We start from the raw sequence: 10,000 nt of genomic DNA on the forward strand, positions 1-10,000 counted from the left end.
TGTCGCTTGTGCATTCAACCGGGGCACATAGTGAGAGACTGCCCAAGCTTCAAGTGCTTCAAGTGCAACAAGCAAGGACACTATGCACGGGAGTGTAAGGAGGGGAATTGCAAGGAGTGTCAGATGAGGTATGGACTGTGTGTGTGTGAAACGCCGGCGGAGATGGGAGAAGAGAGCATCGAAGGAGAGTCATCAGATCTTTACGAGGTGGATGAGGAGGAGAAAAGTGAGGAGGAGGAAGGTGTAGCGGCTGGAGAAGAGGTGAGAAGTGGCACTCGGTGCGAAGAAGAAGGGGAAGGAGAACGGAGAGCTGCCGAGAGAGAGAGTGGTCGAGAGGAAGCGGTCTCAGGACTATGGCAGAGAGAGAGAGGAGAAAAAAATAAAGTTCTGGAACTAGATGAAGGGACAAATTTAAGAGACGGAAAAGCAAAAATATTGAAAGAACGGGAGAACGAAGAAGACGATGGAGAGATATCGAAAGGTGATGGTGAAAGTCAAGGTGCAAAAAGTATGAAGGAGAAGGATGAAGGAGGGAGAGGAGAAAAGGAGATGTCAGAGAACCCAGCATTAAACGTGGAGGAGGAAATGGACACAAGTGAGGAAAAGAGCATAAAGAAGAAAAGAAAGAAAAATGGGAAGGAGGAGCATACTGCAAAAAAGTAAGGAATTGGATTTACTGAAATGAGTTTGAGATTCCTTAAAACTATAATATATATTATGTGTGGCGTTATGAACATTGCATGCTTGAACGCCAATGGACTAAGAGATGTAAACAAGTTTGAGAAGGTGAAGGGAGTGCTTAAAGCAGACATAATATGTTTACAAGAGACGCATTGGTCGGAAGAAATAATGGGAAATATAAAAAAAGTGTGGGAAGATGACTTTTTTGTAAACCATGGAAATCAAAAAGCTTGTGGTGTGGCGATTTTGATAAAGAGGGATAGAGTGTATAATGTACAACAAATTTATAAAGATGGTAAAGGAAGATTGTTAGTAATAGATTTTATGTTTCACAATGAGCTATTTAGGTTGATAAATGTTTACGCACCTAATGTAGAAACTGAAAGAAAAGAAGTCTTCAAAGAAATTAAGCCGTTATGTAAAGGGAAATTTATAGTAGTGGGAGACTTCAATGTTTGGTGCACAAGACTAGATGCGTCAAGTAGTGCAAATTTTAAATCAGATGTGTCTAGGAAATATTTAAATGAATGGATGATGAGCGAGGATATAGTTGATGCTTGGAGAGAGGAGAATCCTTATAAAAGAGAGTTTTCTAGAAGGCAAATGGTGATGGGGAGTTTGAAGCAAAGCCGAATAGATTTATGTTTAATTAAAAGGGAAATGTTAGGATACGTGAAAAATGTGAAATATAAGTTTATAGGAGTAAGTGACCATGCTGCTATGACAGTTAAGGTTGGTGTAAACATGGAAGAGAGAGGTGGGGGAGTGTGGTGTTTGAATGCATCTCTGCTAAAGGAAAAGGCATATAAAGAAAATATCAGCAAATGTATAAGGTATGAAATGGAAAACCCATTGTTTAATGAAAATGTGTGTGAATGGTGGGAAATAATGAAAGCAAAAATAAAAAAAAGAAGTGTTAGATATTCAAAACAAAGGGATTTCATGAGGAGGAGTAAAGTAGAAGCAATGGAAAATGCATTGAAGAAGGAAGCAGAGAAAATAGATAGGGATCCTAAGCATGGAAAAGAAGGTTTTTTGAAGATAAAAGCAGAGATGGAGGAATATGAAAAAGAAAAAAGTAAGGGTGCAATAGTAAGGAGTAGGGCACAGTATGCTTTAGAGGGAGAAAGGAGTACAAAGTTCTTTCTGAACTTAGAGAAAAAAAAGCAGAGGAAAAATCATATTTTTGAGTTGGAAAATGAAAAAGGGGTAAAATTAACTGATTATGTGGAGATAATAAGAGTAGTAGAGTCGTTTTATAGAGAATTATTTAAGAAAGAAGGTGTAAAACAGGACTGTGTGGATGAGGTTTTAAATACTGTAAGTGCTAGGTTAAATGAAGAGGATAAAAGTATGTGTGAAAGAGATATAAGGATTGAAGAAATAAAAGAAGCAATAGAGCAAACAAAACCGAATAAAAGCCCAGGTGCAGACGGTCTAATACATGAATTTTATAAGACTTTTGTTGATATTATAGCACCAATATTGTGTAAGCTGTATAAGAGTATGGAAGAGAGAGGGGAAATGCCACAATCAATGGGTTTAGGAGTAATCACCATCTTGTACAAAAATAAGGGGAGTCCACTTAAGTTGGAAAATTATAGACCATTGAGTCTTTTAAACACAGACTATAAAATTTTAACAAAAGTATTAGCTAATAGAATAAAAAAGGTAGTAGGGACAATAATATCACCAAATCAAGCATACAGCATAATGGGAAGAGATATCACAGACACAATTAGTACAATAAGGGATGTAGTAGAAAGCATGGGAAAGGATGGGGAGGGCGGTTTGATTTTATCGATGGATTTAAATAAGGCGTTTGATAGGGTAGAGCACAGCTTCATGGAGCAAACAATGAGAAGATTTGGATTTGGGGAGAGGATTCTAAGGTGGATAAAGTTAGTATATGATAATGCTAAGAGTTGTGTGAAAATTAATGGGGTGTTAACTGACCCTTTTCCTTTAGAGAGGTCAGTTAGGCAAGGATGTCCATTGTCGGCATTGCTCTACTCAATAACAGCAGAGCCTCTGGCAACACTGATTAAAGGAGATAAAGAAATAAGAGGAATTCATATACCATATGGGGGAATCAGCATAATTCATCAGTATGCAGATGATACCACATTTACAGTCAAGGACATAGAGAGTATAAATAGGATAAGAGAACATATGGGAACATACGGAAAAGCGTCAGGTGCAAAAATAAATGTAGATAAATCCGAAATAATGAGTATAGGAGGTGTGGATATAAAAGGGTCAGACACTCCCTTTAAAATAACTACAGAGTATTTGAAGGTTCTAGGTGTAAACATAGGAGTAAATGTAAAAGAAGCTAGAGATGCTACGTGGACAGGAATATTAAATAAAATTAAACAAGTTTTACAATTTTGGAGACTAAGGGAGTTAAGATTAAGAGGCAAAGTAATAGTAGCTAATTCATTATTGCTTACAAAATGTAACTATGTGATGGGGGTAATAGACCTACCAAATTGGGTGTTGAATGGAATTAAAGAGACAGTGAATATTTTTTTGTGGGGAGGTAAAGGAGTTAGAATATCAGCAAAAACTCTAATAGCGGATTATAAGGAGGGAGGCTTGAAGTTGATTGATTTGGAAGTTAAGAGAAAGGCAATAAGAGTGAAAACGATAAAAAAATATCTATATGATAAAGTAGAGTATGGATGGAAGGGTTATATGAGAAATTACTTAGATAAAAGTGCAGGATGTGGTGAGGAAGGATTGTTCATGGTCTTAAAAAAACCAATGATTGAAAAGGTGCCATTATTTTATCAGGAAGTCTTTAGTGCATGGTCTGAGTTTGTAGTGAATGTGGGATATGAATGTGAGAATATAAATCAAGTGCATCATCAGCCAATTTTCTTGAATCCAAAAGTAAGGTTAGGAGGGAAAATGCTTTACAATAGATTGTTCATGAGAGCGGGTATTAGAAAAGTAAAAGATATGGCATATGAATATGTGAAGGGGTTCTTACCAAATAGGGCAATATATGACTGTGTGGTGGGATGGGATGATGAGATTGAACAAGCAAAAGTGGACCGTGAGTGTGAAAATATTAAAATAAGCCTGCCTAAGAGCTGGGTGGAAAGGCTAGAGAGAGAGACTGTTAAAGTGGGAAATTGGGGAATTCCGGAAATGTATATTATGGAAAATAATAATAAGAAGAAGTATTTGTCTGAGATAAATGTGAAAATGATATATAAGATGTTGCTGAAAAAGGAAATCAAAATGCCTGCATCAGAAGCTGTATGGACAAAACTATTTCCAGATTTGAATGTGAAGACAATTTGGAAGAACTTAAGGGTGAAATATAATGGACTGGATTGTGAGAACCTGGACTTTAAGCTCAGACATAATAGGATATACACAAAGGTGGTAATCCATCAAATAAACAAAAATGTGAAAAGAGAATGTGATTTATGTGGGACAGAGCCAGAGACCCTGATGCATATATTCTTTGAATGTAAAGAGCTTCAAGTGTTCCATGAAAAAATGAAAAAGATGGTCAAGGATGGAATGGGAAAAGATGTAACAGGGAATGAATGGAAAAAACTGTTTTTGTTCGGTGAATGTATGAATCACAAAGACAAGAGGGTTAATTTCTGGAATTTTATGTTAAGTCATGCAAGATATGCAATATGGGTGAGAAGGAACTTGGCATATTTTGAAGGGAAGAAAGTGGATGTAATTGAGATGTTTAAAACTGTTGTAAGAAAGAATGTGTATCTAATGTGGCAATATTTGAGCAAAGAGGAATTTGAAAAGGCATTTGTGGATGAAGAATGTGGGCTTATAAGTATAGATATAAAAGAAGGGTTAAGTTTAAATTTTTGAAAAGAGACAATGAGCTTGAATAATGGTTCAACATTTTATTTGGAATATTCTGGTGGATGAAGATTGAAGAAAATTAAGTTATGTTTTTTTTCCCTGTATGATTCATTGATATGTGAGATGAATTAGTGTTGGGGTTATAATGATTGGAATCATAACTTCATAATTGTTATGTAAAAAAATTTTGTTACTTTTTGATAATAAAAAAAAAAAAAAAAAAAAAAAGCACGCCCGATCTCGTCTGATCTCGGAAGCTAAGGAAGGTCGGGCCTGGTTAGTACTTGGATGGGAGACCGCCTGGGAATACCAGGTGCTGTAAGCTTTATTGTTAAAAAAAAAAAAAAAAAAAAAAAGAGTCAATGAGCTTTTCAAATAGGCGGAAATAGTCTCTTTGTTTCTTCAAAAAGCCTGAAATAGTCTCTCTGAGTTTCTTCAGAAACCCTGAAAGAGTCTCTTAAATTTTTCTTCAAAAAGCCCGATTTTGGCAGCAGATTTCGCTTACGGCCATACCACTTTGAGCACGCCCGATCTCGTCTGATCTCGGAAGCTAAGCAAGGTCGGGCCTGGTTAGTACTTGGATGGGAGACCGCCTGGGAATACCAGGTGCTGTAAGCTTTATTGTTTACTTCACTAATGTTCTAACCTTTCAAATAGCCAGATTTTGGCAGCAGATTTCGCTTACGGCCATACCACTTTGAGCACGCCCGATCTCGTCTGATCTCGGAAGCTAAGCAGGGTCAGGCCTGGTTAGTACTTGGATGGGAGACCGCCTGGGAATACCAGGTGCTGTAAGCTTTTTAGTTTACTTCACTAATGTTATAACCTTTTAAATAGCCCGATTTTGGCAGCAGTTTTCGCTTACGGCCATACCACCTTGAGGGCGCCAGAGAGTCGCTGGTTTAAGGAAGTGTTTGGCTGCAGTGGGTGAGGGAGGCTCACCATTTTGCTTTTTAATTTTTGTTTTGTTTAAAATACAGTTTTTGTTTGTAATTTGATTTCTTTTTTGAGTTAATCACTTCCCAGCAGCCAAGGCTGTCTGGGGAGTTTTTCTTATTTTTTATATCTTTTTACAAAATGGACGGATTACAAGGTAAAGACATGGATATGGCAGGAGGATCAAGTCGGAAAGGAGACCCTAGCATGGACAAAGGATTACGAGAAAGAAAAGACAAAGACAGAACAGAAAGGATGCGGATTTATAAAAAGGAAGCAACTATAACTGTGGATTTAGCAGAGGTGCCGGATGGAAAAGCAGAGGATATAATCAAAGTTTTAACGGAACAGGTGGGACTTGATCAAATTTTGGCAGTACGGCCTAAACAGAACAAAGAATATGAAGTGACTTTAGCTACAGAAGAAACATGTGATGATCTAATAAACGGACTAGAAATTAAAGGAAAGAGGTGTGAAGTCAAGAAACTAAAGGACCGAGTTTTTGTGGTTTCAATAATGCATCTGCCGGCCTATCTAGAAGACGCCATTATTGTGGACAAGCTGGAGGGGTGGGGAGTAATCCCTATCTCACAAATCAAAAGGAGAGTCTACCCGGGTACAGACATTGAAGATGGAACGCGCTTTGTTAAAGTGAAATTTCCTAAAGAAGTGGCCTCGCTACCTTATAGTACACGCTTTGAGACAGCGGAAGGAACTCAGTACTTCAGGATTATTCACAGCAGGCAGGTTAAAACCTGTCGGCTGTGTTTGAGTCCGGAGCACATTATCAAAGACTGTCCAAGTTTTGTGTGTTTTAAATGCGAGGAACAGGGCCATTTCGCGAGGGATTGCAAAGCTGTCAAGTGCCCGGACTGTTTTAAAGTTTTAAATAAGTGTGAATGTGAGATGGAAGGAGGAGAAGAGGAGACACAACAAGAGGAGGGGAGGCAGATGCAGAATGAAACTAATGAAACGAATGAACCAAGTGAGTCGGAAGAACAGCAGAAGAAAGAAGTAGAAGGAGAGGAGATCGAAGAAGATCCTGAAGAAGACAATGTACAAGAGATTGTAGGTGAAGAGGAGGAGATGGAACAAGAGAGAAGGACACAAATGGACACATCAACAAAGACAACAGAACAGTGGAACACAAGGGGATATGAAAGGAGTAAAAGGTTGAAAAAAGACAGAGAAAAAGAAAAAGAAAACGGACAAGAGGGCAAAAGAAAGGACAAGGAATTAGGTGGAGTGACAAGAAGAAGAATGCAGAAGGTAATACCTAATCTAGAGTTTGCTAAAAGATTTATAAGTAAAGAAGAAATCAAATGTACGAACAGATTTGAGGGTTTAAGATGTATCGAAGAAGAAGAAGAAGAAGAAGGACTGTAAAATGATGTCTTTTAAACTCTTAGTTATTTTAATTATGGTTTTGAATATGGTGATTTTAAATGCAAGAGGTCTACTGAATAGGGAAAAATTTGAAAGAGTAAAAGAGTTGTGTAAAGAAGATGTTATTGTATTACAGGAAACGAATTGGAAAGATGAAATAATGGAAGACTTAAAAAAGAGGTGGGGGGGAGAAATATATTTTAATAATGGGGATGGAAGAATGGGAAGAGGAGTTGCTATTTTAGTAAGAAAGGAGAAGGATATTGAGGTTAAAGAAATATATGATGATGGAAAAGGAAAATGTATTGCTGTCGAAATAAGATATGAAGATAGAACATTTATTTTGATTAATGTGCATGCACCTAATGAAGAAAAAGAAAAGAGGAACTATTTTAGTGCTTTAAGAGACTTAATGGAAAGTTGGGAGACAATAATGATGGTGGGAGATTTTAATACAGTTTTTAATAAAAGAGATATGGCAGATGGAATGGTTTTTAAAACAGATATGGGGAGAAAAGAACTTAAGATGCTGATGGAAGAAAAAAGCTTACTTGATGTGTGGAGAGAGAGACATGAAAAAAAGAGAGAATTTTCTAGGAAACAACTAGTTAGGAATTTCTTATGTCAAACAAGAATTGATCATGTTTTAAGCACAAGAAATTTAGAATATTTTATTGAGGATATATTGTACAAAGAAAACTCTTTGAGCGATCATAAGATGATTTTAATGAGGATGGATTTTAAAAAAGAGGATAAAGGGCCTGGAGTTTGGATTTTAAATACAGAGATTTTAAAGAGTGAAAGCTATAAATTAGGGATCGAAAAAGTAATAGAAGAAGAAAGAGCGGATGGGATGTACCTAGAAGATAAAAGAATTTGGTGGGAAAATGTAAAATATGAAATAAAGAAATACTCAATAAAATACAGCAAATTGGTTCAGAGAGTTAAAAAAGCTAAAGAAAAAGATACAAGGAAAACATTAAAAGAAGAGTTAAATAAGAGAGAAGTAAATATACAAAATGTAATAGTTATGGAAGAAAATCTAAAGAAAATAGAGGAGAATAAATGTAAAGGAGCGAGTTTGAGAAGTAAAGCAAAATACATGGTTGAAGGAGAGAAATGTACAAGATTTTTTTTTAACTTAGAAAAAAGTAAAGGAAGAGCAGAAATGATAAAAGAAATTAAGGTCAAAGATGGAGAACTAGTAAAAGAAACGAAAGGAATTTTGAAAGAAGTAAAAAAATATTATGAAGAACTTTTTAAAACAAAGGGGTTAGATGAAGAGAAGAAAAATATACTATTACAGCAAATATCAATGAGAGTAGAGAATAAGGACAAAGCAGAATGTGATAAGGAAATAGGACAGGAAGAAATAATACAGGCAATAGATCTTTTAAAAACAAAGAAAAGTCCCGGTATAGATGGGATAGGAAATGAGTTTTATAAGGTTTTTAAGGAGGAAATTAGTCTGATTTTAAAGGATGTTTATGAGGAGATTTTTAAGAAGGAATGTCTAAATCAGAAGATGGGTTTAGGGCTGATGAAGATTATATACAAAAGAAAGGGGGATAAAGCACTTTTAAAAATTTTTAGACCAATCACCATGTTAAATACGGATTTTAAGATTTTAGCAAAGGTTTTAGCAAATAGATTAAAGAATGTACTACCTAGCATAATAGAAACAAATCAGGCATATGGTGTAAAGGGAAGAGACATAGCAGAAACAACAAGCAGTATAAGAGATATAATAAGTTATATAAATGGAGAAAAAAAGAATGGTTATGTTATTAGCTTAGACTTTGAAAAAGCCTTTGACAGAGTAGAACATGGGTTTTTATTTTCAGTTTTAGAGAAATTTGGGTTTGGGGAAAATTTTATTAAATGGATAAGAATTTTATATAGGGATACGATAACAAAAGTGAAATGTAATGGATTTTTAACAGAACCTTTTGCTATTACAAGGTCAATAAGACAAGGCTGTCCACTATCAGCTCAATTATATTCGCTGGTAGCGGAACCTTTAGGGTTAATAATCAAAAAGGAGAAGGAAATAAAAGGAATAGAGATGGATGAAGGAAATGAAATAAAGAAAATATTTCAATATGCAGATGATACAACAATTGTAGTTAAAAATGAACAAAGTGTTAAACATGTAATGGAAAAAGTGGAATGGTACTGCCAAGGTTCTGGAGCAAAAATAAATGAGGAAAAGACAGTTTACATGAGATTTGGGAAGGTACCGGTTTTAACAGACTGCTTTAGCTTTACACAAGTACAAGAAATGAGGATTTTAGGAGTGGTTTTAGGGAAAAATGAAAAAAGCATACGAGACATTATGTGGGAAGAGGTAGTGGAAGGAATGGAGAGGAAGTTAATATTCTGGAAAAACAGATTTTTAAATTTAAAGGGAAAGATTTTAATTGTAAATGTGTTGATGCTGTCTAAGATGTGGTATGTTCTATATGTGAATTCCATGCCTATATGGGTAAAACAAAGATTGAAAACATGTATTTTAGAATTTTTATGGGAGAAAAAACCCCCAAGAATCGCTTATAATACTTTGATTGGACCGGCAGAAGAGGGAGGAATGGGTTTAGTAGATCTTGAACAAAAGATGAACAGTATGAGAATTAAAGTGGTTAAGAAGTATTTAGATGAGGAAAATAAAGGTGATTGGAAAAGTATAATGGAATTTTATTTAAATAAATGTGGGAATTTGAATTTGGGAGATAACATTTTATGGATGAAGTTAAAAAAGTGGATGATACAAGGGATACCAGATTTTTATAAAGAAGTTTTAAGTGCTTGGGGTTTTTTTTTTAACTGAAGTGAATTTTAAACCATGTGGAAGAGAGAGCATTTTAAATCAACCACTGTTTTTAAACAAAAACATTGTAATACAAGAAAAGGAAATTTATTTTAAGAAATGGGTGGAGGTGGGAATTTTAAAAGTAAGAGATATTCTATATGAATTCAAGGAGGGATTTGTACCCATGCAAGTGATTGTTGATGCATTGGAGGAAGCTAAAGAGGAATATAATGTGAACACCATAAAGAAACAATACGAAGAAGTAAAAAATGCAATACCGGAAGATTGGTTGAATGTTATTCAAAGTGAAGAGAAAAGTGAGAATAAAATAGAGGTGTT

The 10,000-nt window shown here is 35.5% G+C and overlaps 2 non-coding genes across 2 annotated transcripts; both read left to right on the top strand.

Annotated features, from left to right (window-relative positions):
• Positions 1-5,029: 5,029 nt before the first annotated feature.
• LOC130100031 (5S ribosomal RNA) lies at positions 5,030-5,148 on the top strand. Its single transcript, XR_008808675.1, has one exon. It is a non-coding gene; the product is annotated as a 5S ribosomal RNA (ribosomal RNA).
• Positions 5,149-5,209: 61 nt separating this feature from the next.
• On the top strand, positions 5,210-5,328 carry LOC130100161 (5S ribosomal RNA). Its single transcript, XR_008808799.1, has one exon. It is a non-coding gene; the product is annotated as a 5S ribosomal RNA (ribosomal RNA).
• Positions 5,329-10,000: the final 4,672 nt, after the last annotated feature.

This window comes from Rhinichthys klamathensis, unplaced genomic scaffold (assembly GCF_029890125.1).
Source record: "Rhinichthys klamathensis goyatoka isolate OS25496 unplaced genomic scaffold, OSU_Roscu_1.1 h1tg000236l_1, whole genome shotgun sequence".
Lineage (NCBI taxonomy): Eukaryota > Metazoa > Chordata > Actinopteri > Cypriniformes > Leuciscidae > Rhinichthys > Rhinichthys klamathensis.